The 25,636-nt window shown below is 42.6% G+C and overlaps 1 protein-coding gene across 5 annotated transcripts in view; it reads left to right on the top strand.

Annotated features, from left to right (window-relative positions):
• Nucleotides 1-25,636, top strand: part of LOC309532667 (lactosylceramide 4-alpha-galactosyltransferase-like) — a 53,571-nt gene that overhangs the window by 3,608 nt on the left and 24,327 nt on the right. The window contains exon 1 of one of the 5 annotated variants that reach the window (XM_082223279.1): nt 8,580-9,086. The exons of 3 other annotated variants lie outside the window; for them this stretch is intronic. The gene's annotated coding sequence lies outside the window, so the exon portion shown is untranslated. Of the gene's footprint in view, nt 1-8,579; nt 9,091-25,636 lie in introns of those variants that run through there. One more of the 5 variants, XM_082223278.1, reaches the window with a different exon arrangement.

Here is a 25,636-nt window from a genome sequence, read left to right as displayed (position 1 = left end):
GTTCTTAGATTTATAACTTGCAGAATCCAGGATGTCTATAAATATTGTTGCTGTTGATGTCCATCTGTCTCGAAAGAGAATGGAGTGACCCTCTTGGGGGGGGGAGGAGTCAAACCGGTGTGTTAGCAGCACCAAAGTGACCTCCCTGGGGTGCAAGCCTGGGCAGAGTGTCTGGAGATCCTGGGCTGCCCAGACGACAAGACCACCCTCTTGGCCTGGCTGATGTTGCCCAAAGGAAAGTAGAGTACAGTGGTGCCTCGGCTTAGTTCATTCTGGAGGTCCGTTCTTAACCTGAAACTGTTCTTAACCTGAGGTACCACTTTAGCTAATGGGGCTCCCACTGCCAAGGTAGTATTTCTGGGTTAGCGGAGTCTGTCACCTGAAGCGTCTGTAACCTGAGGTACCAGTGTAATACATCTGGCACCAGTTTGGCTGCAGGAGGCGGAAACGATTGGGCGTCAAACAACTCTTATGTTGGCAACGCTTTAAGAAACGCCCACAGACAGATTCTACAAGTGACTAAGGGCAGCCACGTTAATATGGGCTGCGTAGTCCGGAGTGTTTAACCAGGCAATCCGATGCTCAAACGGAGCAGGATTACGCACGAGTAACTCCCAACCACTACAGCTACATAGGAAAATATTGATTAACAAGAGACTGGGCCAAGAATTTATTTCATCAGACAAGGTTAAAAAGCGAGGAGTAGTTGTTTATGCAAAAGAGAGCCTATCACCGAAATTTGTTTTTAAAGATGACCAAGGAAGATTTATTGCAATTGAAATTCAAACACAAGGAGAAAAATTTCTGATAATTGGAGTATATGCACCGAATGAGGGGAAATCTGAATTTTATAAAAAGTTGCATGAGACTTTGTTGGACTATATGGACTATAACATTATTTTGATGGGAGATATGAATGGAGTGGTATCCACAAACGTGGATAAGTCGCAGAGACAGGTAGCTACTAAAGATGGTAGACTACCAAAAACTTTTTTTGAATTGACTGACAATATGGATTTGACTGACATTTGGAGAATTAGGAATCCCTTGGGTAGAGAGGGAACCTTCTTTTCTGAAGCTCAAAAGACATGGACAAGAATTGACCAAATCTGGATAACTAGAGGACTGGCACCTAAGATTAGGAAGGTTGAGATCTGCCCTAAGACGTGCTCTGACCATAATGCCGTGGAAATGGAGATGAAATTAACACCAACTGGTTCCTTCAGATGGAGGATGAATGACACCTTGTTTAGAGATCAAGAGGTGATTAAGAAGGCCCAAAAAACTCTGAGAGACTATTTTGAGATAAATTTGAAAACTACTGTGGAAAAAAGAGTAATCTGGGACGCAAGTAAAGCAGTTATGAGGGGGTTTCTGATTCTGATTCAACAGAATTCATTAAAGAAGAGAGCCCAAAATGAGAAAAAAGAAAGAATTCTGGAAAAAATAAAAGAGGGCGAGAAGAAACTGAGAGTGAAACCCAATTCACAAGAGATTCTGAGAGAAATAAAGTTACATCACGTGCAATATATGAAGATGATGAATCAGGAAATTGAATGGAAAATTAAACAAATGAGACAAAGGACTTTTGAATCGGCAAATAAATGTGGGAAACTGTTGGCTTGGCAGATGAAGAAAAGACAAAAACTTAACACCATTACTAACTTGGAAGTGGAAGGAAAAAACATTCAGAATCCAGTGGAAATTAGAAAATGCTTCCAGAGGTATTTTAAACAATTATATACACAAGGGCCTCAGAAAGAGTTTGATATAGACCAGTTTTTTAAAACAAACGGATTGCAAAAAATCTCTGAAGAAAATAAGATAATATTGAACCATAAAATCACGGAACAGGACGTAGAAGGTGCCATTCAGAATATGCAGTTGGGAAAATCTCCAGGGCCGGATGGTTTAACCTCAAAATACTACAGAACTTTGAAGGACTGGATAATTCAACCACTAAAGGAGGTTTACAATGAAATTTTGGAGGGGGGAAAAGCGCCAGAGTCGTGGAAAGAAGCATATATTACACTTATACCGAAAACTGAGTCTGAAAAGACACAACTTAAGAACTACCGACCCATATCCCTGTTAAATGTGGATTACAAAATATTTGCTGACATTTTGGCTAAAAGGCTAAAAAAAGTACTAGGGGAAGAGATACACAAGGACCAAGCTGGCTTTCTCCCAGGCAGACACTTGTCTGACAACACGAGGAATATAATTAACATTTTGGAGAAGTTGCAAGAGGACATTAACACTAAAGCAGTTTTAATCTTTGTGGACGCCGAGAAAGCCTTTGACAATATTTCTTGGAGCTTTATGAAGAAAAATCTTCAGGGGATGGGGGTCGGTCAAGAGTTTGAAAATGGTATAAGTGCAATCTATTCAGAACAAAAGGCTAAACTAATAGTTAACAATGTGGTGACAGAGGAATTTAAGATAGAGAAAGGGACACGACAAGGCTGCCCAATTTCCCCATTACTTTTTATTTCGGTCCTGGAGGTTCTGCTAAATATGATTAGAAGGGACTACTTGATTAAAGGTATAATGGTCGGAGCTAAACAATACAAACTGAAAGCCTTTGCAGATGACTTAGTATTGACATTACAGGAGCCAGAATCTAGTACTAAAAGAGTTTTAGAACTGATTCAAGATTTTGGTCATGTGGCAGGATTTAAGTTGAATAAGTTAAAAACTAAAGTCCTTGAGAAAAATTTAACAATGACCGAGAAAGAGAGATTTCAGAATGAGACAGGTTTAACAGTGGTTAAGAAGGTGAAATACTTGGGGATTAATATGACAGCTAAAAATGGGAACTTATTTAAAGATAATTATGAAAAATGTTGGTCGGAGGTTAAAAAGGATTTGGAAATATGGTCAAATCTGAAGCTTTCCTTGTTGGGTCGAATTGCTGTTATAAAGATGAATGTATTGCCAAGAATGTTGTTTCTGTTCCAATCATTACAAATTTTAGACAAGATGGACTGTTTCAAGAAGTGGCAGAGAGACATTTCTAGATTCGCCTGGCAGGGCAAGAAGCCCAGAATAAAATTTAAAATACTAACTGATGCAAAAGAAAGAGGGGGATTTGCCCTGCCAGACCTTAAACTCTATTATGAATCAGCAGCTTTCTGCTGGTTGAAAGATTGGCTGCTTCTTGAGAACACAGACATTTTGGATTTAGAAGGTTTTAACAATGTTTTTGGGTGGCATGCATACTTGTGGTACGACAAGGTTAAAGCACATAAAGCATTTAAAAACCATATTGTCAGGAAAGCATTGTTTAATGTCTGGACAAGATATAAAGACTTACTTGAAATTAAAACTCCAAGGTGCTTGTCACCGATGGAGGCAAAGGCTCAGAAAAAGCTCAATATGGAGGCCAAATGGCCAAAATATTGGGAGATTTTGGAGCAAGAAGGAGACAAATTGAAATTGCAGAGCTTCGAGAAACTAAAAGATAGAGTGCGAGATTGGCTTCATTACTACCAAATAAGAGAGGTATATAATTTGGATAAAAAAATTGGCTTCCAGGTGGAAAAATCAAAGTTGGAAACAGAATTGTTAGATCCCAAAACTAAGACACTTTCAAGAATGTATAACTTGCTGTTAAAATGCAACACTCAGGATGAAACGGTTAAATCTGCTATGATTAAATGGGCACAAGATGTTGGGCATAACTTTATGTTTGCTGACTGGGAACAGTTGTTGGAACACTGGTATGAAATTTACGGCATGTCATGCCTTAAGAGAGAATATTATGAAAATGATATATAGGTGGTACATGACACCAGTCAAGCTTGCAAAAATCTATCATTTGCCCGATAATAAATGTTGGAAATGTAAAGAAACTGGAGGTACTTTTTTTCACCTTTGGTGGACGTGCCCAAAGATTAAGACTTTCTGGGAGATGATCTATAATGAAATGAAAAAAAGTATTTAAATATACCTTCCTGAAGAAACCAGAGGCCTTCCTCTTGGGCATAGTTGGCCAATTGGTGCCAAAGAAGGACAGAACTTTTTTTATGTATGCAACAACAGCAGCCAAGGGTATTGATTGCAAAGTATTGGAAGACACAAGATTTACCCACACTGGAAGAATGGCAGATGAAGGTGATGGAATACATGGAACTGGCAGAAATGACTGGCAGAATCTGAGATCAGGGAGAAGAGGTGGTGGAAGAAGACTGGAAGAAATTTAAAGACTACTTGCAGAAATACTGTAAAATTAATGAATGTTAAAGGGATGTTGGATTGAAAATAAGCGGTATTGGTAAAAAGATTAACAAGAATATGTGAATACGGATTGACAATGGTTTAAAATATATAGTTATAATAGGTTAAGATATTGAGTAAAGATAAATGATAGAGGGTAAGGATTTGCTGAATTAACTATGTGAACTGGAATACAAAAAAGGGGGGTGAGAGGAGGTCAGGAAACAAGTAAATGAAATATAAGACATGAAAATATTGATTTTTTAAAAAAATTTCTTACTTTTTATGTGTTTTGTCTTTGTATTTTTGTATCTCTTTTTCTTTTATTGTTATTCTTTTTTATTTCTTATTTTTAATCTTGTAACCTTTTATTGTCTGTAAAATTTCAATAAATATCATTTTAAAAAAATTTAAACTTTGTCAAACGCTTTGACAAAGTATCATGGAAATTTCTAAAAATATTATTAGACCAGATGGACATGGGAGACCAAATTACAAGAGGGCTAAAAGCAATTTATGAACAACAAGAAGCAAATATAATAATAAATAATGACACGACTGATTATTTTAAAATACAGAAGGGCACCAGACAAGGGTGCCCACTTTCACCTTTATTATTCATTTTGGTTTTGGAAATATTAAATCAAGAAATCAGATTGGATCAAGAAATAAATGGAATATCCCTAGGAGAGAAAATATACAAAATAAGGGCATTTGCAGACGATTTAGTTTTAATGGTGGAAAACCCAAAGGAAAGCTTAGCAAAGGCTCTAGAAAAAATGGGAAACTTTGGAAGGGTATCAGGTTTTGCTTTGAATAAAGAAAAAACGAAATTAATGGTAAAAAACATGGGAGATCAAGAGAAAAAGGAACTGGTAGAAAAATTTGGATTACAAATTGTAAAAAAGTGAAATATTTAGGTATACAAATAACAATGAAAAATATAAATTTGTTTGAAGATAATTATAAAATTTTTTGGGAAGAAACAAAAAGAGAAATGGAAACTTGGACAAGATTGAAATTAACACTCTGGGGTAGAATTTCGGCTATTAAAATGAATATCTTACCAAAACTTCTGTTCCTTTTCCAAATGATTCCCATAATAGGTAAATATGATTGTTTTAAAAAATGGAAAACGGACCTAACAAAGTTTATATGGCAAGGCAAAAAGCCACGGATCAAACATAAATTATTAACCGACATAAAAGAGCGGGGAGGTTTTGGACTCCCAGACCTGAGATTATATTACGATGCAGCATGCTTTACTTGGATTAAGGATTGGATCAAATTGGATAACAGTGACATTTTGGATTTGGAGGGATCGAACAACAGATACGGTTGGCATGCCTATCTAATTTATAACAAAGTGGCAGTTCATAAAGAATTTCTAAGCCACGTAATTAGAAATGCATTATACAAGGTCTGGGTGAGACATAGAAGGTTGTTAGAACCAAAAACCCCATGGTGGGTCTCACCGCTAGAAGTAATATCGGTTAAAAAGATAAATACTATAGGAAGAATGGCAACATACCAGCAGCTCCTAAAGGAAGAACAGGGCCAATTAAAACTAAGATCATACGATGAGGTGACCCAATACTGTACCACATGGTTACAATATCACCAAATTGCACAAATATTCAACCAGGATAAAGTAATAGGATTTGAAAAAGAAGAATCAAAATTACAAAAAGTATTACTACAAAACTCAAAAAAAAATATATCCAAAATGTATAATTTACTATTAGAATGGGAATTAAAGGATGAAGAAGTAAAAGAAGTTATGATTAAATGGGCATGTGATATAGGATATGTAATTTGGCTGGGCCAATGGGAGAAATTATGGAAATATGATATTAAATTCACGGCATGTTATACAATAAGAGAAAATTTTATGAAAATTGTGTACCAATGGTACTTAACTCTGGTAAAATTGGCAAAAATTTACAAATTAAAATCGAATACCTGTTGGAGATGTAAAAAAGAAATAGGAACAATGTTTCACATGTGGTGGGAATGCCGACCTATTAAACAATTCTGGAATGAAATCTATGAAGAACTCAAAAAGATGTTTAAATTATCTTTTAGTAAAAAACCGGAGGCATTCCTTTTAGGTTTAATTACAAATGATATCCCCGAAAATCAAAGGAAAGTATTCCTTTATGCAACAACAGCTGCCAGGATGCTTATAGCTAAAAACTGGAAAGGCAGAAAAATTCCATCAGTGAAAGATTGGTAAATTAAATTATGTGTATACATAAACCTGGCAAGATTCACAGCTTACATAAGGGGACAATCGGACCAGAAATTATTAAAAGAATGGGGTTGTGCTAAAGAGTATATGAAAAAACATTGTTCTGGAGTTAGTATATTGGTATGTAATGAATGATGCTTTACAGGGTTAAAGAAAAAGAAAAATGGTGTAAAAAAATAAAATAAAAAATAACAAGGTGGAAGTAATCAAATTAGACACAACAATACAGTAAGAGTACATTTTTTGAGGTCTCAGAACAAAGGAAGGAAGTCAATTTGTATTTATGTACGTAATGATATGGTTTTTTTTCTGTAGATGTGTGCTTTAAAGTTTTTGTTTAGTTTAGTTTTGTTTCCTTTGTTTTTTTCCCCCCTTTTCCTTTTCTGTTTTTATATATATATATATATGTTTCGGGGATTTTTGTTTGTATAGCATTATTTTGGATTCAATGTTTGGAATTTTTGTTATGATTCTGCATTGAAAATAAAAAAAATTGAGATTAAAAAAAATTAAAAGCACAATTTGTTAAGGGCGCTGGGAACTGTAACTCTGCAAGAGTTTCCTGAATTCTTTGCGAGTAGTTGGACAATATGCCAAAGTATCATTTAGGAATTAACCATCCCAACCCTGAGAGTCTAAGGCTGTGGTTTAGAAATCTCTGCCCCAAGTGAAGTAGCCTGTAATAAAAATGACAACTGTGGAGTATAACCTCTTCATATGTATAGCTAGTTGTTCTCCGTTATGTTGAGACAAGGAGATTTGTATTAAATGTCAAAGGAATCTTCTTCCTTGGAAGTTTTTAAGCAGAGGTTGGATGGTCACCTGTCATGGATGCTTTGAGATTCTTGCATTGCAGGGGGTTGGACTAGATTACCCTCAGGGACCCTTCTAATTTCATTGAGCCTGCTTAATTGCTCTCATGGTAACTGAGATCATTTCCTGCTCTGGTTAACCCTTTCATGCATGCAAGTGAGAATCAGTAACTGTACAGTATATTACTACAAGTTGAAAATGTAAAATCCCATAGTTACTTGAATCTGTCTCTGGCACTAGTTGAAACTTGTAAGCTCCTTGTAAGATGAAACAGAAATAAAGAAATCCTACAATGCTATGTCCATGGAAAATGTAGTTACAGATAGGTAGCCGTGTTGGTCTGCCATAGTAAAAAAAAATTTTTTTCCTTCCAGTAGCACCTTAAAGACCAACTAAGTTAGTTCTTGGTATGAGCTTTCGTGTGCATGCACACTTCTTCAGATACACTGAAACAGAAGTTGCCAGATCCTTCTATATAGTGAGAAGGTGGGGAGGGGTATTACTCAGAAGGGTGGTGGGAATGGGAGATTGGCAGATAGCTGAGATGAGCCTCATGGAAAATGTAGTACAGTATTCGTATTAATAAAGCTGGAGATTGACAAGGCTTCAGCTGAATCGAGTAGTATTACCATACATAGTGGCTTCAGCTGAATTGAGTAGTATTACACTGTGGGAGGCAGTGGAAGACAGGAGTGCCTGGCGTGCTCTGGTCCAGGGTGTCATGAAGAGGCGGACACGACTAAACGACTAAACAACAACAACACACATAGTGGCTGGAGGCAGCAACTTCCTTTGTATAAAAGTCTCATCATTATAAGCAGAAGAAAGATCTGAATGGCAGGTGCTGTTTACAACTTAATGTTCATAATTTGGGCAGTATTGTTGAGTGTGAGCTTCTTTTTTTGCTTCCTTCCCATCGTGAGAGTTAAGGTCTAAATATGGTTGATGTCAGCTGGACTTCGTTTATTAAATAAATATTTCTCCCCAGGGGAAAAAATCAAACTATTAATAGCTGTCCTAAGAATGTCGTATTTTCCTATGCTCAACGGTAAAGGCACAGCATAAGAAAACATTTTGATTTCGTCTTAAAGCAAAAATTCTTCTCTCTGTACTCGCTGGTGCCTGCTGTGTTGAGATTAAGGAATTATGTTAAAACCCAGAGATCTGACTGTAGGATAGTTGGACTGTCCTGCCCAGAGTTGCTCAGCAAGTGACCAAAGCGCTGCCTTTGGGGGTGTCAAGGAAGCAGCCCACAATCTGAGAAAGGTGGGAGAGAACGGTTGCAGAGAGGGCTGGCAGATGCTGGCAAAGCCTAGTATAGAATTGGGAGGGAAAGTGGAGGATGGAACAGTTTCTCAGCATAAGAAATACTTCCCGACAAGAGGAACTGTTGTAGGTCAAACCACGCAGGAGGAAAGGGAAACGGACGGCTCCCCCAAAGTCCGCTCCCCTTTTTCGGTGGGCCAGGCGTCCGGGACCCTGCAGTGATCCGGCGCGGGGAGTTGGCGACCCCCTCCTGCCTCCTGGCAGGAGGCTAATCTGCGCCGGTAGGGGGCGTGACCGTGGGAAATTTAACTTTGGCGCGGCCGCAGGGCGACGCTGGATTCTTGCCCTTCATCGCTGGGTCCTGCGCGGTGATCTTCTCTTGCAACCTTTGGATTGAGCCTTTTGGCTTTGCGTCGGATCCAGCAGCCCGGAGTTCCCTGCCCGCGCAGCCTCTCCCCTCCGTCTCCCGCTTGGAGCACCCACGCGCGTCGAGTCCAGCCTGCAATCCAGGCAGGAGCGCGCAGCTGAAGTTCCTGCGGTGGGTGAGTGACCCTCAGTGACCCGCGAACTTGGTGCGGGCTGGCGAGGTGTCCTTGTGCCGGCCGGGTTGGGTCCTGGGCTTGAAAAGGACGAATTCAGAGGCGCCTTCTTCGTGCGCCAGGGCGGCTCCCCGGCCCCTTCCTCCGTCCCACCCGTCCCTGGGGTCGCGGGTCTTTTGCTGCTTGGCGGTGACTCTCTGCATTGGGTCCTGGAGAACCTGCGATGCTCGGCGAGTGCGCTTGCTGTTTTGCGCCTTCTTCTTCCTTGCATCGCTTCTCCTCGCGCCGGCTTGCTGCACCTGTGCGCCCGAGCTTAAGGTCCCGGTTTTCTCTCTGCCAGCCGACTGCCTTGTGGTTGTGCGTGTGCGCTTCAGAAGGTCCGGGCAACTTGCTCATCTTGGCCTTTGCCTGCTCCACGCCGAGTGTTTGAAGGCAGTTTGCCCCCCGCCGCACCTCTTTTTGCGCGCGCGAGTGAAGAGTTTAGAGCGCCATTTCGCTCCACGTTTGTTTGCGCTTTGGGCGAGGCTTGATCCCGGGTCGGGGGCTCGGTTCATTCTTCCTCGATCTCCTTCCTCTCCACCATTCTGTTGGACCACTTGGTGGGAGCTAGAGGCCCCCCGGGCCTGGCCTTCTGGCACACCAACACCCCCTTTCCGCCCCTCCCAGAGTCTTGGCTTGGCTGGCGAGTGCTGATTTTATTGGGGGCCAAGGGATTTTAACTTGTGGCTTAGCTAGGTAGTTAGTAGACAGAGAAGCAGGTAACTAATATTTTAATACGCTACATAAATAGTTAAAGGCCGTGCGGAGGAGCGAGTGATCCAACCCATTCATTGTACTGATAGTGGTGGAAAGGTGCTGAGCGTTATTTGTGTCTCGCTGCTGTTGTGGGGACCTTGCGATTCCTTGTGTTTGGTGTCGGCATATACTGAGGTCAGTTTTTGGTAGAGGAATTGCTTAGAATTGATTCACTTTAGAGCTATTTAGTCAGGCAAAGAGACAATTACACAGGTGTCATGTTGAGGTTTCTTTCATTGATAAATCAGAGGATCCTGAGGCTGAACTGTCTCTGTGTTTTTTTGTATAGAGGTTGTTCCCAGTTAGTGTAGTCAATACTGAACTATTTTCATCTGGTGGTTGCTCCCAGTCGGTTTGGTGGCTGCTGCCAGTTAGTGTAGGCAAAAGGGAACTGCACTCATTTGGACTGTGTACATTGCCAGTATTGGTACTCGCCAGACTTATTCAGCCAGGCAAACAACCTGCTGTCTTTAGGGGTGTCAAGGAAGCAGCCCACAATCTGAGAAAGGTGGCCCAGAATGGCTGCAGAGAGGGTTGGTATACACTGGCAAAGCCTATAATTGGCAGGGAAGGAGGGGGATGGCACAGTTTCTCAGCATAGGAAATACGTCCTGACAAGGGGAACTGTTGTGGGTCAAACCACGCAGGAGGAAGGGGAAACGGACGGCTCCCCCAAACTGCAACTGCTTCACCTGCCCCTTCCTTCCCTACATCCCCCTGTTTTGTTGACAACTAACAAAACAACAATAATCCAGGACTTGATCCTGGAAGAAGGAGACCTGATTATAAGAGACAAATTTGGATGAGTCAGAGAGTCCAGCTCTGGTCCAGCTGGTTTCTCTGTGCAGCGTTCATGCCAGAGGTGGCCTGCCCTATTTCCGTGCCTGTGATGAAACAGGAAGGGGCCCTGCCAAAGCCTTGCTTACTAGGGTTGTGTGGCAGAAACAGCTTCCAGGTTCTGGCTAAATCTTGTGGGGCTCTCACAGGGCCTCTCCAGAAGCTAGAAGCCACCACTGCTTCCCCCACTTCTGCAGTGGCAGTGGCAGTGACAGCCCCGCATGGCAGCCCCCCTTGGATTCCGCTGCCTGAGTCCACCTCATGGATGGTCCAGCTCCGAACAAGGCATGACTGAAGTGCAGCTGGGAGAGGAGGAGAAGTTTTGTTTTTACGGAAGCTAGGAAAAGAAATGGGCTTTCTGTCACAGTCAACATTTACTGAGTGTCTGATCATAAGGGATATCCTACTGCCCTGCTGTCTGCTTGACCAAGGTAGTCTGGGGGTTGGGATCTCCTCAGTTTGGAGGTGACTTCCGTGTCAATGCTGAGGTCATAGAATCATAGAATCATAGAATCATAGAGTTGGAAGAGACCACAAGGGCCATCGAGTCCAACCCCCTGCCAAGCAGGAAACACCATCAGAGCACTCCTGACATATAGTTGTCAAGCCTCTGCTTAAAGACCTCCAAAGAAGGAGACTCCACCACACTCCTTGGCAGCAAATTCCACTGTCTCTCCAATCAACAGCTGGAAGGTGTGGTAAATACAGTGAGGGGGAAAAGTATTTGATCCCCTGCTAAATTTGCCCGTTTGCCCTCTGACGAAGAAATGACCAGTCCGTAATTTTAATGGTAGGTTTATTGTAGCTGTGAGAGACAGAATAACAACAGGAACCCTCCCCCCCAGCTTTTCAGACTTTTTAATTTATAGAGAATGCAAGTAATATAATTTATAAAATTATGAATGGCATGGAGAAAGCAGATAAAGAAATGTTTTTTTCTCCCTCTCATAATAAAACTTGTGGATATCCCAAGAAATAAAGTAATTCTTCAAGCAGTGCAGTGATGGCCAACGTGGATGGCTTTTGAACAGGATAGGAAAAATTAATGGAAGAGAGAACTATGGATGGGGGTAGAAATGCTTCCAAACACCATTTGCTGTGGACCCCATGAGGAGAGCGTGCTTGTGTGCTTGGATCCTGCTCGAAGGATTCCCACAGGGAGCTGGTTGTGCTCTGCGAGAACGGCAGGCTTCATTGATGCTCCATTGGCCTGATCTAGCAGGTTCTTCTTATCTTCCTGTGTTAACTGAGGCAGCTCACATGATCTCCCCCATGGCAACACATTGTGCACGAAGATAAGAGTGCCTGCATGCACACTGCTACTGATCTTAGGGTGACATGGATGTCAGTGTCTATACCCAGAGGGGTATCAGCCATGCATAACGGTCTGGCTTCCGATATGAGACTTTTCAGAAGTGTGATAATCTCTCTCCTTTCCCCCCCCTCTCCAGCCAAGCAAAGAGCCTCTCTTCACTGATGTTCTGTTTAAGAGGAAAACGTTGGTGGTGTGAGTCACATGTGCAGGGATGTGTGGAGGAAGACGTTTGTGGCCAACAGTTTCACTACATCTTCTGTTAGCTCAACTTCCATAGCAGAAACTCTTGGCCTGGTTTTACTTCCAGACTTGCTGGCACCTAGTCACTCAAGTTCACCAGCAGAGAGAATGATAAATAAAGATGACAGCAATATAAAAGGGAATTATTGTCTGTATCTCACATTCAATTAAAATCTTTATTTCAGCATTCACTTCTTCAATTTAAATGCATTTCTATGAGAAAATGTAAGTCACCAAGGCATTTTCCAAAACACCTGAGGTATTATGATTCTGCCTCTAGTGAACTATAAAGTAACACTAAGGGTTTTTCTTGGTGGGATGGTATTTGTACTCTGATGCTGTTTTTCCACCAGGAAAAGCTGAAGAAGTGTGGAAATACTGAGCTCAGTCCCAGATAATTTCTCTTAATATGGGGTGGGGTTTGAGCCTTTGCCTTGTGTCGCTTGCCAAGGAGTGGCTGACTGAGGTTCATGACTGAAAACTAGACTCATTTCATACAGAGATGTCTGATTTGGCCAAAGTGACACATGCCTTAGCTACATCCTGTTTGGATTACCGTAATGTGCTCTGCGTGGGGCTGCCAGAAACTTCAGCTAGCTCAAAGAGCTGTGGCCAGATTGTTGACTGGGGCTGGTTATAGGGAGCAGACGACTCCCTTGTTACAACAGCTTCACTGGCCTATTGGTCTGTTTCCAGGCACAATTCAAAGTGCTGATTATGACCTATAAAGCCCTAAATGGCTTAGGTCCAAGCTATCTGAAAGACTGTATTCCCTCATATTCCTTCCTGCCTTCTGAGATCTTTGATGAAGATGATGATGATGATGATAATGATTTATTATTTTTACCCCGCCCATCTGGCTGAGTTTCCCCAGCCACTCTGGGCGGCTCCCAATCGAGTGTTAAAAACAATACAGCATTAAATACTTAAAACTTCCCTAAACAGGGCTGCCTTCAGATGTCTTTTAAAGAGAAGATAGCTGCTTATTTCCTTCAGATCTGATGGGAGGGCGTTCCACAGGACGGGCGCCACTACTGAGAAGGCCCTCTGCCTGGTTCCCTGTAGCTTTGCTTCTCACACTGAGGGAACTGCCAGAAGCTCTTCAGGGTTTTGCTTGCACCATTTTGTTACATTTAGATGAATTCACAAGTTTTTAAAGACCACCTTTTGACAGTAGAAGGCACTCGTTAAGTAATTAAAGCAGGACTGCAATAAGTTAGATTTTAAAATGTAGTTGGCTAAAACTGTGCTCCCAATTAGTCAGGCAGCCAACTTAATTTTTGTATAATTATTTTACTGCACGTTATCATATCCTTTTTAGCCCACCAGAGGTAAGAAATTGGGAGGACTTATGCAGAAGAAGAGCACTGTTTTTTGTTTTTTAAGTCTTCACTGGAAGAAGTCTTTTACATGTGAGCCTTCCGTATGTGTTGAGTATAAAGCTGCTGACAGGTGGAAGAGCTTGAGCGGAAACAGGCTAGAATTTTGTGCTTTCAGAAGGCACCAGACACCCATGCAAAGAATGCACGATGAAGCAGGGCTATCCCTCCAACAGTAAAATATGATTTATATTGACAGAGGCATCCTATAAAACTTACGCATTGTATACTGTGGAAGTCTTGGGCTATTTTAGCAGCACGTACACAGCTTCAGTGCTGATGGATCTAAATATCAGCTTTGTACAAGGGATTGTAAATTATGTTCACTTGCTTGCAGTATGGAAAGTATCTGGGGAAATGTAATTTTATTCTGTGAGACTTTTATAACCTAATAAATCAGGGCTGCAAAGGTCAAGGGGAAGAATAATTTGAAGAGTGCAGCCTAACTGTTCCTATTTAGGAAGTGTAATGTAAGTGCACCTTCACTTAGGAGAAAGTACAGTGGAAATAATATCACCCGTGAAATGCAATGTTAGTCTGTTTTTTAGAATGTATAGTTTGTTTTTTGCAGGGGAACTGGCTGCACGGCCCTAGATCCGGCGTTACAGCACACATTGCAGTAATGAAGTCTTGAGGTTACCAATGCACTTTGACAATTCCTGTCCAGGAGTGATCATAGTTGGTGCACTTGGTGATGAGTCTGGGTGTCCTCTGGTCAAGGTGGATGATTCAGAGATACAGCACTTACCTGAGCTACCCTCACTAATACTGCAAAAATAAGAATTGGTATATCTCTGTGTTAGGGAAGTGGGATAGCTTGGAAATGGGACATTTTGGGGCTCCCTGAAAGGGCATATTTTAAAGGTCTAACAGCTTATATTTCCACTCTTTACTTTGCTGCATATTATGTGACCTTAAATCTCTGCTTGGTTTTTCTCACCAAAGAGTGCTTGTCCCAACTTTGGATCTTAGCTTCTAGGATTCCAACACCCTCTGAACTGGGTAGCTGGGTTAGTGTGCTGCAGCAAAGTCAACAAAAATACTTGTGGCAGCTTGAAGACTAACCATTGTATTTTGGCAAAAGCTTCCACGCACCATTTCATCATATGCAAAGATAGTCTCGCCCCCTGCACAACACCTTGTATTGGGAGCATGCCAGTTCATGTCCATTCAGGATTTTATTGTTCTAATACAGCTTTCCAAATGTTCCAAGTTCTGTGCAAAATGGAACAGACAAAAGCCACATTCCGAGGCACATTGAGGAACTTTACGTCAAAGAAGGAAGTTTCTACAAAGCCTGACTTTCCTTAGCGTTGACTGTAAACATCGCTTTAGAAATGCTATTGGCGAGAAGAAGGGGGCAGAGAGGAGGGAGGAAGGCTGGGGTGGTAATACTTAGTGTATGTGTGGGGCATCACTTGCGTAGGTTGTCTTTCAAGAGACAATACGCACAATTTTCTAAAATGCTCTCAAGGAAAAGCAGTGAGTTTTCAAACTATTTACATGAAGCTGCTGGGTGCGGTCATTAGGGAGCAAAGTGTCACCAGGATGTTGATATCACACAGCTCTGGTGCTCTATAATATCTGAATTGGGAGAGGCTGCAAAAACTTTCGACAGGTGGCCAGATGAAATGGTAGACCGGGAAGGCAAAGGTTCCCATGTTTGGGAAACTGGCAAGTTGGATGGGGTAGCACTCCTTCTGAAGGAGCAAGTGTATAACTTGGGGGGGATTCCTGGATACCTATTTGTCACTCGAGGCTCAGGTGTTCTCTGAGGCTAGGAGTGCCTTTGACCAGCTTTGTTTGGTTCACCAACTATGGTTGTTGCTGGACAGGAATGGCCTGACCACTGCAGTCCATGCATTGGCAACCTTGAGGCTAGGTAAAGAAAGGTAAAGGGACCCCTGACCATTAGGTCCAGTCACAGACGACTCTCGGGTTGTGGTGCTCATCTCGCTTTACTGGCCGAGGGAGCCGGTGTATAGTTTCTGGGTCATGTGGCCAGCATGAATAAGCTGCTTCTGGCGAACCAGAGCAGCACATGGAAACACCGTTTACCTTCCTGCCGGAGCGGTACCTATTTATCTACTTGCACTTTGGCGTGCTTTCGAATTGCTAGGTTGGCAGGAGCTGGGACCGAGCAACGGGAGCTCACCCCGTTGTGGGGATTCAAACCACCGACCTTCTGATCGGCAAGTCCTAGGCTTTGTGGTTTAACCCACAGCGCCACCCGCGTCCTTAACCTTGAGGCTAGATTACTGTAAATGAGCTCTACGTGGAACTGTCCTTGGTCTGGTTCAGATGCTCCAGAATCCTCTGGCTAGATTGCTGATGGGAGCTTCTGGTTGAGAACATGTGGCACAAATGTTAAAACAGCTGTACTGGCTGCTCATCTGCTACCAAGCCGGCTCCAATGTCCTTGAATTGATTTCAAAGCCCTGAACAACCTGGGTCCAGGATACATCAGGGATTGCCTGATCTTCCACCTCCATCCCTGACATCATCACTCCCCAAACTGGGGAGGCTTGTTTGGCAAATCAAGCCTTTAGTTTCCCCAGCCCAGGGACACCTTGCCAACAGAGATTCAACAGGCAACTTCTGTGCCAGCTTTTAAATATCTGCTGGAAACTTTTAGGTTCTGCCAGACAATCAATGTGCAGGCAATTAAGAGTACAGCCCCACAGTGGTCTGTTGTTGTTTGTTTTTAATTTCTTTTTGTTTTTAACTAGTTTTTAAACTTGGTTTTATGTTTTTATATCGTAAATTGATGTGATCTATCTCTATGATACAGTGGTATATATATACTTAACCTGGAGGTAGGCTGTATGAATTGTGTATTGATTTGTAATGATTTGTTGGGTCTCTGGACCGTAATAAAGATTGATTGATTGATATATATACTGTTATAACAAATAAATAAATAAATAAATAAATAAATAAATAAATAAATAAATAAAATACATCAATACAGTGGTACCTCGGTTTAAGAACAGTCCGGTTTAAGAACGATTTGGTTTACAAACTCCGCAAAACCAGAAATAGTGTCTTGGATTGAGAACTTTACCTCGGTCTAAGAACGGAATCCAAATGGTGGAAGGGCACCAGTGGCGGGAGGCCTCATTAGGGAAAGAACGCCTCAGTTTAAGAACGATTTCAGTTTAAGAATGGATTTCCAGAACGGATTAAGTTCGTAAACCGAGGTACCACTATATTGCAAACAATAAAAGTTATTTAAATTTCTTAACAGAAATTCATATGTATTTTTTCTATTAGTATGCTTTTCATTGCTCTGTGGGCCATAACATATAAATAAACCAAAACTAAATAAAACAAACAAGCAAACAAATACAACTACAATATAGTTAATATGTGCTAGAAGCTCAGAAACAAGTTTGCAAGTTGAGCTGTCTGAAACAATTGATTGGGTAACTGATGAAGCTATTCTTGCCGAAGAGCAAGCAGGTTTTTGACAAGCAGATCCACTATAGACCATTGCTTTGTACTAGCCCATTTTATAGATAAGTATGTTAAGAAACCAGGTGGTGTGCTATACTTAGCTTTCATTGATCTGAAAGCTGCATTTGATTCAATCTCTCAAGTAAGACTGCGGAATAAGTTGAACTCTTCAAGTATAGATAAAAGATTATTGTTCTTTATTAAATGTCCATATAAAAACACCGTGCTGAAAGTGACAGGTGACAGCAAAAACTGCAAGGCTTTTAGTGGGGGCAATTAGAATAAGATCTATTATTTGATTATAATCATGTGCCATGAATGTTTCCCTGGGGAGAGCATTCATTCATTCATTCATTCATTCATTCATTCATTCATTATTAAATTTCTATACCACCCTTCATCCAAAGATCACAACGTAACAATATAAAATGAGAATACAAAAAACAAACCAACAACCCGACAAACATATTGTTTTTGTTTTATTTATGCTTACGCACCAACAAGATACACAAAAAGAAATAGACATGATCCACAAAGGGCCTAATTTTTTCCCATTGTTTTTGGTTTCTTCCTCGCACGGTAAGGGCGAGACAGCAGTCAGCCTTTTGTCCCCAGCACTTTCACTTCTCTTCAATCCTTTCTCCCTCCTTCCCCCTTGTGCTGGTCCCGTGGGTTACCCGAGAGGCGAGGTCCAAGTCCGGTCCGTGGTCAAAGGTGCAATGTGGAGGCAGTCCGTAGTAGCTGAAGCTGGGTGCAGGGCAGGGAGTCGGGTGAAGTCAGGAACAGGCTTGCAAGCAGGGAGCCAGGGCTGGTCAGGAGTTCAGGCAGGAAAGCAGGACAGGGTTCAGGCAGGAACTAGCAACCAATAATGTTGCTCCCGCAACTTGGGACTGGGGCCGGCCGGCTTTTATCTGCCCCGAGGCATAGGGCGGCCACGATCCTCTGGTGACTTGCCTCTCCTGGTCTGGAGGCGAGCACCCTCCTGCGGGAGCTTAGTTCCCTTCGCCTCTTTGTCCTGAGCGCCTGCAGCACAGGAGAGGCTGGAGGGTTACCTTGATCTCATTGCCCTCATTCTTCCTTTACTCCCTTTTAATTCTTCCAAAGCGGAGCACCTTCCCTTGACTTGTCACGCAGGCAGCTCATTCGAGATCTTCTACAATTATGTCTTCTTCTTCAGGTGCTGGCCTAATACGGGCCTGGTGTCGGGCTGTTAACTTCTCAAGCTCTCGGCAGTTCTTGAAGAGCTTTGTCCCAAGTGGTGCCAGAGGAGGCTGCTCCTTGGTCTGAAGCGGGGCCACTTTACTGCTCTTTTTGAGCGGCATTACACTTCTCAGTCTCCTGAGCCACTCTGTTCCGCGAAGGACAAGTCCTCTGAACTTTCCTTCTTCCTGAAGTTCTGGAACTGATCGCATGGTTGACGCCTTCCTCAAAATTAGAAGAAAATCCAAATCCTCCGATTTCTCTCTTAACGCACCTACACACCTCTCTCAGTCTCTCCTCACGAACCCACAATGGACACCTGTAGTTGGTGGCTTTTAAGGGAGAAGCAGGAGATGTCACAAAGGAGGGCAGGCCATTATTACCATGGCAGCCCATGGGCCCAACTTGCCCCCCCCGTGTTTCTTCAGAACTTTGAAGCACCTGCTGTTCCATCTGCAGATGAATCTTCTGTTTTGGAGCTCATGTTTCATTCTTCATTCAGCCCCATTTCCAAAGGGAGACAATCTCAACATCCCTTGAAATGCAGTAGAAGACTCCCAAGTCTAGGGGTATCCATAGCACAGGATTAGACAATCTGCTTTGCATTATCATCCTCATCCTCATAGATAATCCTGGATTACATCTCCAGCTGGGGCAGAGAATGTCCCCTGTCCGAAACCCGGTCAGTTTAGACGATGCTGAGGTGGATGGGTCAATGTCTGACTCTGTCCAAGGCAGCTTCCTATGAATATTCCTCTTAAGTCATTTACCCTGAAGACAAGCAAGCTAACTTCTCCACAAGACCAACAATCAATTTCTCCATTTAGAAGACAATACGGAAAGTCCCTGTTTTATATACAATAATGCAAGTACAAAAATCTTGAATATGAGAAGGAAGCAAAATTCTGGTCCCTGTAATGAAGCAATAGACAAAGGGTCCTGAAGCAGAGCAAGTTGTGGGGGGCATCTGTCCGGGACTCTTCAACAGTAATTCCTTCATTGCAGGGGGTTGGGCTAGATGGCCTTTGGTGTGGCCCCCAGTTCCACGATTCTGTAATTCTAGCTTTGTACTCTGTGCTGGGTCCTCTTAGATTTATGTAGCATCACTTTTCTTTTTTTCCTTTCCTTTTTGAATTTGCATTTTATTTATTTCTTAACATTCTTATATTACATCGGTAAATGTTGTCCTATTACATTACAGGACTTACTATCATATATTTTCCAACATGTATACAAAAATTATATACAAATTTTATATACCCAGAAAGAAAATGAAACAACAACAAAAAAAGAAAGAACAAAGATAAAACAAAAACAAATCCCCTCCCAAATCATATACATACCAACACACTGTATGTTCCTGTCTATCCCGTTGTATATTCCTTTTTTACAAATGAATGTCCTCTTATTGCATATTTCTTTACATTTTATCTAATACATTCCTATATCAATATGTGCTCTTAGTCTTATTTCTCAACTCAGACTCACTCCAACGTCAATCAAATGCTAGCATAGATAGCGAACCTTTACTGTATTTTTGAACATATGTTTTATACCTATCCAACTTTTCCATAAATGTTTGTTTTGAATTGCCTCTCAGGGTATTTGTTAACTGCGCCATTTGCGTGGACAGGCGGAGTCCCCAGATCCTGCACGGTCCCCCCGCCATGTGAATAACGACTCAAGACAACGTGCTATGGGATTAAATTGGCCACAACTTTATTAAATTTCAAATGTGGAGCCAAGTGTGGATTCCTAGGTAAGATCCTCCCTCTATTGTGTGGGCAGGTAATCCCTCCCCTACCTGGCCTGGTCTCCTTGGCAACGCTTCCCCCAGGTGGGATTGGACAACTGACTGAGGTAGGTGGAGACCTCCAGGTATCCCACCTGAGGGAAGGCAAAGCCAAGCCTATGCTGTTGGAGCCGCTCCAGATCTAGGGGCTGCACGCGTCCACGCAAAGGGCGCCCCCCATTTCAAGCGGGGAGCGGTCATTCAGCAAATTCTTGTAGCTTGTAATGCCAGTCCGTTATTGTTGGGGCTTCTTGTTCCTTCCACCCCTTGGCCACCAGAGTCCGAGCTGCGGCCGTTGCATATAAGAATACCTCCCTAAAGGCCTTTAGGATGTCCCTGCCAACAATGCTTAACAGAAACAGATCACTGGTCAACAACAAACTTGTTGTCTGCATTTTTTCAGCTGATTTAGGACGAATCTGATGTGCTGAATCCAAAAATCACATTGGTTTTGCTCAGTCAGGTCAAGTTTTTGAGGTATGGCCACATGTCGTTTCTTTACGTTTTTGTTCACATGTATGCTTGTGTGGAGCATTTTAGAAGAAGTTGGTGGGGGTAAAATGCCATGTCGAATAATTGTTTTGATTGGAAATGATTATTTTAATGACAAGAAGTATTCAGGTCTGATAGTTCAGGGTGATTATGTCGAAAAGGGATCAGTTTGAAGTCATAAAGCCTCGAAATCTTCCATAAATTGGTACTGCAAAGCATAAAGTTGGGGGATCAAAACTAAGTTAATGGGGCAGCCACCCCACGAAGTGTAAAGCTTTGGGCGCCACACATGGTGTGCAAGGCATGCACCGAGACTCTACGTGGGTGGACCAATGGCAAGAGGAGTCTGAACTTTGGAATTCCCATGGTTTGGAGGGAGCCGACAAACCATGTCACTGACTGCTACTTCTGCACTGTTGATGTGACTGGGATCAACAGAAAGAACCGGAGCAGCCTCAAGTATCCTGATCTTCAATCAGCACGTCGTCCTGTAGCTCATTGTGATGAAATTCCAGTGCCTATCTTCAGAGAACTTGCTGACATTAGTGACAAAGATGCCTCCAGTGTTGAAGGACATGAAGAAGAAGAAGTGGTTCTTGAAGATGATGCTCCACATCCATTTTCCCAAAAGGAGCTGAATGATCTCGTTTGCGACCTCAGCTTGTCAAAGGACTCTGCCAAACTGTTGGCATCCAGATTGAAGGAAAAAACCTTTCCAAACTGTGTTTCGGCTGCAGTGTGTAGATGTGTTGCGCAAATAATAATAATAATAATAATAATAATAATAATAATAATAATAATAATAATTTATTATTCCTACCCCACCCATCTGCCTGGGTTTCCCCAGCCACTCTGGGCGGCTTCCAACAAAATATTAAAATACAATAGTCCTTCAGATATTAAAAGCTTCCCTAAACAGGGCTGCCTTCAGATGTCTTCTAAAAGTCTGGTAGTTGTTCTGGTTTGCTAGTAGAACTGAATTATGTGCTGCGAAATGATGCATGTCTAAAAAGTGTGCAACCAACATAAAAAGTTTGGAAAGCTCTGCAGTATGGTGTAAGACAAATTCAGCCACCCCTAACCTGTGGGAATTGCCCCTCCCACATGTTCCAACCAGACTTTGATATTTTCTCCAGAGGCTCTTTTTATGCCTGGCCTGGCAGGATGGCTGCTGGTAGTAATGGCAATGGGTTTATGGCATAGCCTCCCCACCTAGCAGTTCGAAAGCACGTCAAAGTGCAAGTAGATAAATAGATACCGCTCCGTCGGGAAGGTAAACGGCGTTTCCGTGCGCTGCTCTGATTCGCCAAAAGCCGCTTAGTCATGCTGGCCACATGACCCAGAAGCTGTACGCCGGCTCCCTCAGCCAGTAAAGAGAGATGAGCGCCGCAACCCCAAAGTCAGTCACGACTGGACCTAATGGTCAGGGGTCCCCTTTACCCTTTCTCCCGCACAGAGTCTTGTCTAGTACTGTATGTTCCAGAGTACAAGACAACGTTTTATCCCTGGAAAATCACCCCAAAAGTTGGGGGTCGTCTTATACGCCGGGTATACGTGTTGGGAAGGAGGAGAGGGAGCCGGTGAGCAGAGGTGCCCCTTCTACCGTCGCTCCTCCTCCCTCCCCACAGAAAGGGACACGGGAAGTCCTTCCAAGCATGGAGCTCACCTGCCCGCCCACCCGCCAAACAGCTTGCCTTGGGCTGCGATGGCAGAGGCAGCGGAGGGGTGCGCACGATGCCCCTGGCGGCGCTCAAACTCTCAAACTCTAAAATTGAACAGCAAAAGTTGGGGGGCGTCTTATATGCCCAGTCGCCTAATATGCCGGAATCTATGGTACTTGCTTTGTACCATGTTGTGTGACTTTAGATCTCTGTACCATGCTAAGTTCTTTTCATTTCCCCCGGTCTTTTACATCCATCTCAGCCTGTTAAATCTTCTTCAATCCACTTTTCATTCTTAGCTTTTCAAGTTTTATTCTGCAATTATTACTTGCCATAGTTGTTGCATTTTTACCTGTTTGATTTCATGTTGCAAGCTGTGTTATCTTGTTATCAGGTAGAAGGAAGCCTATCAGTGCTGTAAGTGAACACTGATAATAGGACAAAGACAACGGAGATGGATTTTAAACTCAATATACCGGGTTGAGGTCTACCAATATCCACTACACTGTGCTGATTGTCCAGCAGGGAGACTGAGAAGTGTCCGGTCAGGTGTATGAATCAAAAGGTTGCAAAACCACGAAAACACAAAAAAGAATGATGAAATCAATGTAACAACTGATATCACTGTCATTGCAAAAAATGGAGGGTGGGGGTGACCACAGCAAAGGAGGAGGTCATTGAATGAATCCATGACAACTTATATCATATGATTTCCATGACACAATAAAGAAGCTAAATTAACCACCTGGTTTTCCCAGCAGCTGCAGCAAATAGTTACCTTGTAGGCAACCAATTTAATTTGAGTCACATAGCAAAACCCAGACTTTGTCCACATTTTTTTGTCATATCAGTCCAGTAAATAGTCCAGACACAGTGTGTTATTTAGAGCTCTCATTTAATGGGCAGTTGAAAATAAGTGGGTGACACACACACACACACACACACGGAGAGAGAGAGAGAGAGAGAGAGAGAGAGAGAGAGAGAGAGATATTTGCACACAATTATTGACTGATTCAGACTCCAGGATACCAGCTTCCAAGCAACTGCAGCCTGAAAATGTACCCTCTTTAAAGATTTTTATAATAAGGAAACATCTGTCCATGGGTGTAATTCCTTTTGAACACTGTTTCTAGGTGACCGTTTTTGAACATGGTGTTATTTTGAAAAACACACCACCTGAGGGCTGGATTCAAGCTGGAAAAACTTCCAGCGACTGCATTCTAATTGTGGGTGAAGCTAGAGGCAAAAATGAGTGGGGATGATTGTCTAATGACCACCTCCCCCATATTTTACCTACATATCAGGGGGAATTGTATGTAAAATGTACATAGAATCATAATACAGTGGTACTTCGGGTTAAGAACTTAATTCGCTTTGGAGGTCCGTTCTTAGCCTGAAACTGTTCTTAACCTGAAGCACCACTTTAGCTAATGGGGCCTCCTGCTGCTGCCGCGGCGCCACCGCTGCACGATTTCTGTTCTCATCCTGAAGCAAAGTTCTTAACCCGAGGTACTATTTCTGGGTTAGCGGAGTCTGTAACCTGAAGCGTCTGTAACCTGAAGTGTCTGTAGCCTGAGGTACCACTGTATGTATGTAAGATATGTAAAGTCCGTTGCTAAGAAATCACAGAAAATGGCAGGGTTGATTGAAATGACTCACAGGTGACATCAGATGATGTCACATGATTGGCAGTTGGGCAGAGTTTACTAGAAATGGCCTCATGGGCCATTATGAGGGGTTTGGCAGCAGGCCTAAGTAGGTTCCTCACTACTGCCACAAGGCTTCTTGACCCTGCAATTGTGTTCCCTATGTCATCTTACACACAGAAATGTTGGCTGTGTGTGTCAATACATTTCCTCATTTTCCCCTTGAAATATTAAAAATTGCTGGGGTGGATCTAGAATTTATGTCCCTGACCATATATGCTTTCATTGTATCAGATCCCCAAAATATTATTCTTATTTACTAATTTATATACCACTTGTATACCAAAATGGCTGTCCTACATTAAAACTTTCCACAAGCCACTGACATTTCTGTGATTTTTTAGAGGGGCACCACTGAGTGGTAGCAAGGTTCTAGGGGGTTCCAGAATTCTCCTTTGGAGAATTGAAGACATGGCAGAGACTGTTGTAGCTTTAAGAAATATGGCTTATTCAGCTGTTTACACCTTCAGTCCTCATGGCAGGAGTCCAGATCTTACAGCATGGTCATCTCAGGCAGGATTGGTTCCCCACAGCAATGCAGCTCTGGAGTCCAAGACATCTCCAAGTCAGCCAGCCTTCAGCCAGCCCACCCAAGATGGATCTCTCCCCTTCTTCTCCCCAGCACACCTTGCCAAAGACTCCTTGTTCCTGCCAACTTGGCAACCTCTCTCTGCCCAGACCCAAGATTCCTATCAGATGTGCCATCAACACCTTTTGTCATGTTAATGCCTTTATTCCAGGTGAAGCCCTGGCTTGGAAAGGAAACTTAGCCTGTATTTATCCACTGACCTGAGAGCCAGTGTGGTGTAGTGGTTAAGAGCGGTAGTCATGTAATCTGGGTAACCGGGTTCGCGTCTCCGCTCCTCCACATGCAGCTGCTGGGTGACCTTGGGCCAGTCACACTTCTGTGAAGTCTCTCAGCCCCACTCACCTCACAGAGTGTTTGTTGTGGGGGAGGAAGGGAAAGGAGATTGTTAGCCGCTTTGAGACTCCTGAAGGGGAGTGAAAGGCAGGATATCAAATCCAAACTTTTCTTCTTCTTCTTCTTCCCTTCAATACTCCAAATAACTACCATTTATTAATTTCTAGGGTTTGGGGGAGTCACCCACCAGACTCACAACAATATAAAGCAAGGCATTTGTCTTATAGACTTTGGTTTGAGATACTAAAACTGGGTTAAAAGCCAAACTAATGTGCGTCAAACCAGGGGCACAACCACATTTTTTTGCTTGTTTTAATTACATCCTTTTAAGGTGAATGGGAGAAGGTAAAAGTGGAAAGACTGAGGGGTAAGAGGGTGGAGAGAGCTAAAGGCAAAGGGCCAGCAAAGTGAGACACGGACATGTATTAAAACAGCAAAAACAGATCCATGTGACAGGTTGTGGTCATAGGTTGTGGCAGGCATGAACACTGTAGATGACTGATCCATCGTGTTGTAATCTTTGTTTGGAAGCTGACCAGTTCTTCTTTTATTAGCTCCTGTGGTTCAGCTCAGTCTTCCTATTTATCTAATAGAAATCGACTATACACTTTAAAATTTGCACTTAGGATGCTGGAGTGTGGTCTGTTATGCAACCATTTTAAATATTGGGATTATTATGCTTTGCTTCCACAACTGATCAATATATATGTGAAATAATTTGGCTAAAATGGGAGCCCACCAGGGTAAACTAGAT

Source organism: Podarcis vaucheri (genome assembly GCF_965113315.1).
Source record: "Podarcis vaucheri genome assembly, chromosome: 5".
Lineage (NCBI taxonomy): Eukaryota > Metazoa > Chordata > Lepidosauria > Squamata > Lacertidae > Podarcis > Podarcis vaucheri.
Note: the sequence above shows the minus strand (reverse complement) of the source record. Positions and strands in the feature narration are given on the sequence as shown.